The sequence below is a fragment of the Diabrotica undecimpunctata genome, chromosome 6 (genome assembly GCF_040954645.1).
Source record: "Diabrotica undecimpunctata isolate CICGRU chromosome 6, icDiaUnde3, whole genome shotgun sequence".
Taxonomy (NCBI): domain Eukaryota; kingdom Metazoa; phylum Arthropoda; class Insecta; order Coleoptera; family Chrysomelidae; genus Diabrotica; species Diabrotica undecimpunctata.
The window spans coordinates 109,218,439-109,224,438 of record NC_092808.1 but is presented as its reverse complement, the minus strand read 5'-3'; the positions used below and the strand labels follow the sequence as shown (position 1 = coordinate 109,224,438).

At 29.4% G+C, this 6,000-nt stretch overlaps 1 long non-coding RNA gene across 1 annotated transcript; it reads right to left on the bottom strand.

Moving 5' to 3' along the window:
* Positions 1-2,076: 2,076 nt before the first annotated feature.
* On the bottom strand, positions 2,077-5,441 carry LOC140443716 (uncharacterized). Its single transcript, XR_011951255.1, has 2 exons — positions 4,872-5,441; positions 2,077-4,730 (listed from the first exon to the last, which is right to left on the bottom strand). It is a non-coding gene; the product is annotated as an uncharacterized lncRNA (long non-coding RNA).
* Positions 5,442-6,000: the final 559 nt, after the last annotated feature.

Sequence of the window (6,000 nt, the reverse complement as noted above, 5' to 3'; positions counted from 1 at the left end):
CTATTCGTTTACGCACCAGAAGAAAAAACAAAAATTATTGTGTATCTTACAGCACTGCAATAAATATTCAATTGAAACGAAACGCTGCAATATCACAATTTTTTCAAAATGTACAAAATTAATATAATTGTTATGATTTCAGAAGTGGAAATTGAAACGTCAATAAACGTAATTTAACCTTTAATTGGTGGCTTATTCCCATTTAAATAGTAAATAATATAATGACTCAAAATTAATAGAATATATGTATATCTTTCCTTTAAATTTATTTTAGTTGGTGCTGTAACAACACGCGCAGGTTACAGCTAGTTATTTATATACAGTGATGAGTGCCTTAAGAACCGGCAAAATAACGCCAAAGATAGAAAACATAATACGTTGTGAAATAAAAAGAGATGAAAGTAGTAGAGTTGGGAAATTATCGATAGAAACCTCTAATTTACATTACATTATATTAGGACTATCGATAGTTTCCCACCTTTAGACGTTAGCTTATGAGCTAGTTGACTTCAGTCATAATATTACAAGTATGACGTCGAACATTAACATTTTTTAAATTTCGCATAAAGTAAAAACTGATTGAAGGCAATAAAGCAAATGTAAATAAACAGTTTAATTAGTAGTAATTTGATAATTAATTCTGTGTTGACGAATACAGAACAACAAGCTATGATAATTCTGTATTGAGAAGAGTGTATGCGACGTCTCAAATCGTAGTTTATTATTAATCAATAGTTTAATTTTGGATAAAACAATACTCCTACTTAAACTGTTTTTACTTACATTACGTGGTACGTATTACTATGACTGAAGTCAACTAGCTCATAAGCTAACGTCTAAAAGTGAGAAATTTTTGATAATTCTAATGTAATGTAAAGTAAATTATAGGTTTATATCGATAATTTCTCACATCTACTATTTTCATTTCTTTTTATTTCACAACGTATTACGTTTTCTATCTTTTGCGTTATTTTGCCGGTTTTTAAGGCACTCATCCCTGTATACTTGGAAAAATATTTGGACCTCATCACGATTTATCCACAAAATAAATATGTATGAAAATCAATATAGAAATAAAACAACTGTATAGTGGTAATAACATTTTTCAAGATACTAAGTCTCAAAGACTAAGAAGAGCAGTGTTACATCTTAAAACGATAAACGCCTTAAATTATGTTAAAGGTCTATACATCCATGTATAAATAGTTGCGTAGCTATTAGGCCTGTTTTGGGTTTTACTAATTGAACATATTTAGAATTGTATATTGACAGGTCATGGTCGTTGTTAAGTTTTCAGAGTGATCCATGTTTGGTCTGTCTTCTGTCGTCGTTTATAGTCAATCAGTCATATAGACCACATATCGATCAATCGACCATGTTGTCTAATAAAATACCACTCGTGATTTAATTTAACTTATAAGTCTGTCTTTTATTTCTAAACTCAACTGAGTTTCTTAAAGAGTTTTCAAGCAACTCAGTTTCGTTTAGAAGTAAATCGACATAACAGACTTATCGCGAAAATTGAATCACTAGTGGTATTACTATTGACTATTTCACTTATCTTAAAATTTTCACATAATCTGACCAATCACAAACCAAAGACAGCTTGTGTTATCGCGAAAACACCAACTGTCTTTCAATTCTGATTGGTCTATCAGCTTCGTGTTTTCAACGACGTAACCATGGATACCGATCGCAAAGCAAAGTTTGACGTTTGCCAAAAAAATTATTGTAGCTGTATACGTCAAAATGAGTCGTTTATATCATAGCACACTACCACCTAGCATTGAAACTTCCGTGTTAAGGAATAAAACAATGATTGGCGCATCACCTAGTGATCGGGCGCATAACTATATATACATGGCGCTAAATTCAAAAGTTTAGTAATATTACCTAGGATTGTGAACTCATTTTAAAGTAAAGGAAAATCGATATAATCCTAAAATAACAAGAAAAATCCTTATCCTATACGATAATAAATATTTTTCGTATACTTTTTGGGTTTTCTTGTTATGTTGGGACTATATTTATTTTCCATTACATTAAAATGCCAAAGTGGTTAAAAAAATTACAGAATAAAATATAGAATAAAATCTTTATTTATAAAAATGTTACAAGAAATGTTATATGTGTTACAAGAAATATTAATAATACAAGCCATGTGTAGTATAATTTAGTTTTCTTAATGTTGTGACAAGAACGGGTCAGTATTTAAATAATTGTTTTGTCATTCTTATCAAGTTTTATGTGAATAAAAGCCTAATTCTGCAAAAGACATTTTACTACAATTTTATTCGCATAAATTTACAATGGGGAAGTACTTTAGACCAGATAAACTAGAGGCTGGTCCAAACTGTCAAACTTCCACCAAAGAATTCAAACATTAGTAAGTATATAACATTCAAGAATTTTTTAGAAAGCAATGAATCTAAAGATAAATCCCTAGAAGGTAAAGATAAGTACATGCTTTTAAAAAATTAATCTACGATTACATAAGCGAAGCAATCAATCTGGAAAACCAATTGCTTTTTTCACACATACCCTCACAGATTCTGAATAAAAACATTATGCAATTGAAAAAAAAGCAAATGAGTTGAAGTATTTAAAAAAATGCAGACATTATCTGGTAGAAAAGCAATTCTAACCAATTACAGATTAAATCACTATTTGGTTTATATAGAATGACGGTATATATCAAATCTAACAAGGAGAACTAGCTTTACTTCACAAGAATTTATTAATTATCTACACTCTAAAGGAATATATTCAAGTAGAACAACACCATATAATCATGAAGAAAATGGTTAAGTCGAAAAATACAATGAGTTATATGGAAATTGGTGAATCTAGCATAGAAAACCAAAAATTTAGAATTCACTTAATGGAAAACTGCTTTACCATGTGCTCTGCACTATATAAGAAGTTTACTGTTGAATTGTTATATTATTGAATGAAGATAATGATGAAGGTCCAAATAACACACTAGAGAATTCCACTACTAAATAAATACCAGATGAGACAGAAAATTTACCTGTTCAAAAACCTGATGATAATGATGAACCAAGATTGGAAAATTCAGATTTTCATTCTAGCTGTAAATCAGCTGGAGCTAAAAATAAACCAAAATAGTTGCAATATTTTGTTCAAAAATAGGGACGGGTGAATGTAGTATAATTTAGTGTTCTAAATGTTGTGACAGGAACTTGTCAGTATTTAAATATTTTTTTTGTAATTCTAATGTCAAATTAAAGCCTAATAAGCAACAGACAGCCATCAGACATTCTGAGTTTTTTGTAGTACTTTCATCCTAATGCAATAACACACACTATCAGTGGTCAGTGAAAACTCTTACAGTCTGGCGTTCTACTCACAGAAAGAGAGAACTCAAGGACCCTGCTAAGTTGGAAACAGAACAATTAAATGATTTAGTTCTAGAAAGAAGTTTATATACATTTATACTCATACTATATGTTATATATTTATATGATAATACTTTTATTCTTATAATCAGAATCATAATATGAGTTCCAGAAAAATATTCTGGTTATCAACAAAATTATGATTTTGATTAGATTAGCAAAATATTGCTTCTTGCAAAAAGAAAACCCAAGAATGAGGAATAACCGAATGATAGCAAATAGAAAAAATGAACAAAAAAAAAGAACAATGGATAAGGTAAATAATTTATTTCTAAGGTATGCTTAAAGTTTTCACCCAGAATGTAAGCTTTGCTAAAACCTGATATAGTAACTTTATTTGCTCAGTATAAACTCCAAACAACAGAGGATAATAATGTTTTTATGCCTGAAATGACAAACACAATTACAATCAACAGATTTTTTCACCAGTATGTCATCTTAAGATCAGACATCCCATCCCTGTCATCAACAGAATAGGAAAGATCCCTGTCAACACATTCAAATTTATTTATTCATAACTCTGAACGCCTTACCGCTGTCTATGTGGATGCAGGCTAATATACGGGACAAGCCGATTAAGTGTTACAACTTAGTGGTTAAGTACACAGTATTTTAAGATAATAAAATTAAATAATGTGAAATAAAAATATATTATGTACACAAACACATGCATGTACACATACATATATATATATATATATATATATATATATATATATATATATATATATATATATATATATATATATAATTAAAGATGTAATGACATTTTAAAACCTATAAACCCAACAGTTAGTTCTATGATTCTAAAATCCAGCACAAACAATAAAGATGGAAAAATAACATAACAAAAATAAAAAAATATGTAAAGTATTACCTAGTTACAATAAAAACATGAAGTATTTTACACCGTTAAGTTTCCAAACTCTATGGTACCAGTAACTCTTCTACTAATATTTATATATTTATTGAGGGACATATTAAATACATTTACATTTAGGTTGTTTAACAAAGATAAGTATCTATTCAGTGGGCTATTAGCACCATAGGTTGTTTTACAAAATGGAACATTAAAAGTACATAGATGAGGCAAACCATGGTATTATAATATGGTACTCTAAGACCAATCTCACTCACAAGAGAGGGACAGATCCCTCCTCATACTTAAAGCAGGCAAGCTCATAGACCTCTCCATGATAGTGTAGTCATGGTCTGCTAATCTAATCCAACTTTGAAAGGCGCACACCTGTAGAAATTTATGCCAAACCCTCTCTAAGGTGATGCTTTTTAAGATAGTTGTTGAACCACCACCTACAAATAATTCAAATACTAAGCTAAGTAAGACTGGTTTTATAATATATAATTTTAGGTTAAATTTATAAACTAATTTTATAGTAAAAGGTCAGATATAATGTGAATAAGAATATAGGTCAGTGGTATAATAGTTCTTACCTGGTCCTGGTAAAAACAAACTCGGAACGGCTGTTCTCGTAATACCGCTATTTCCAACATTGACTATATCTTCCTCTTTAAAATGACTAGCGCATACACGAAAATTGTTATAAATAGTTTCTTTTGCAGCATTCTCTAATTAGGGCTCTTAACAGCATTCACCCATTTATCAAACATATCCATATAATGTCCTGGACTTAAAAAAGTAGTATCAAAGAATATAGACGCTTAAGCGTCTATATTCTTTGGTAGTATCCATGCAATCTGGAACACATCTTTTTTGTTCAGTTCTTCGTCTCTACATTGTTATTCCATGTAATGTGTTCGATTCCATAATAAAAATCGTCGAAAATTGTACGATTTTGCACTATTTATACAAAAAATTTTAAATTATAAAATAAATTATAAAAAATAAAACAAATACAAATATGGCGCCGTATTTGTCTAAACTCAACTTTGACTTGATCACAGCACACTCACTCCGTGCAGGAACGAGACTAGCAGCGCCACCAAGCGAATGGGCGCCTAATCCGAACATGATTTGACCTTGGCTATCCCTGTTACCAATCTAGGTGTAATTTATCTATGGTTTATATAATTAGAATACTCCAAGTACATTAAGTAATAATAGCAACAATACATTGTATCCACCTAATAATGGTCATACTATTCAAAATTTGTACAATTGCACCGTTTATAATAATTATAGTCGAGAATAATGTATTTTTTTCGTGTACAAATTATTTATTGTTATAGGTAAAAAATAATTATAACAAATTATTTATAGTTGTAATAAATATTTCATGATTATGACTAATTGTGAATTATTCAAAAAATGGGTAGATTTGGGTTACCTAGATCAAATGTATTATTATTAAATTCCTTCCTCTCATTCTACTGAATTTTTGACCTATGACTTTGTTCATGAAATAGTCTGAAAAATCTATTTTAAAATTATTTTAAAAATTGTATTAAATTTAGAAAAAATTTGAGGACATAATACAAGTATGTATTAAGTTATTCAATTATTTTTGTACGAAGCAGTGGAAAAAATAATATGGAACCTTGTTTACTGTAGCTATGTTTTTGTATGGAGGAATAAAACCATGTGTGGTCTTTTCTACATGGA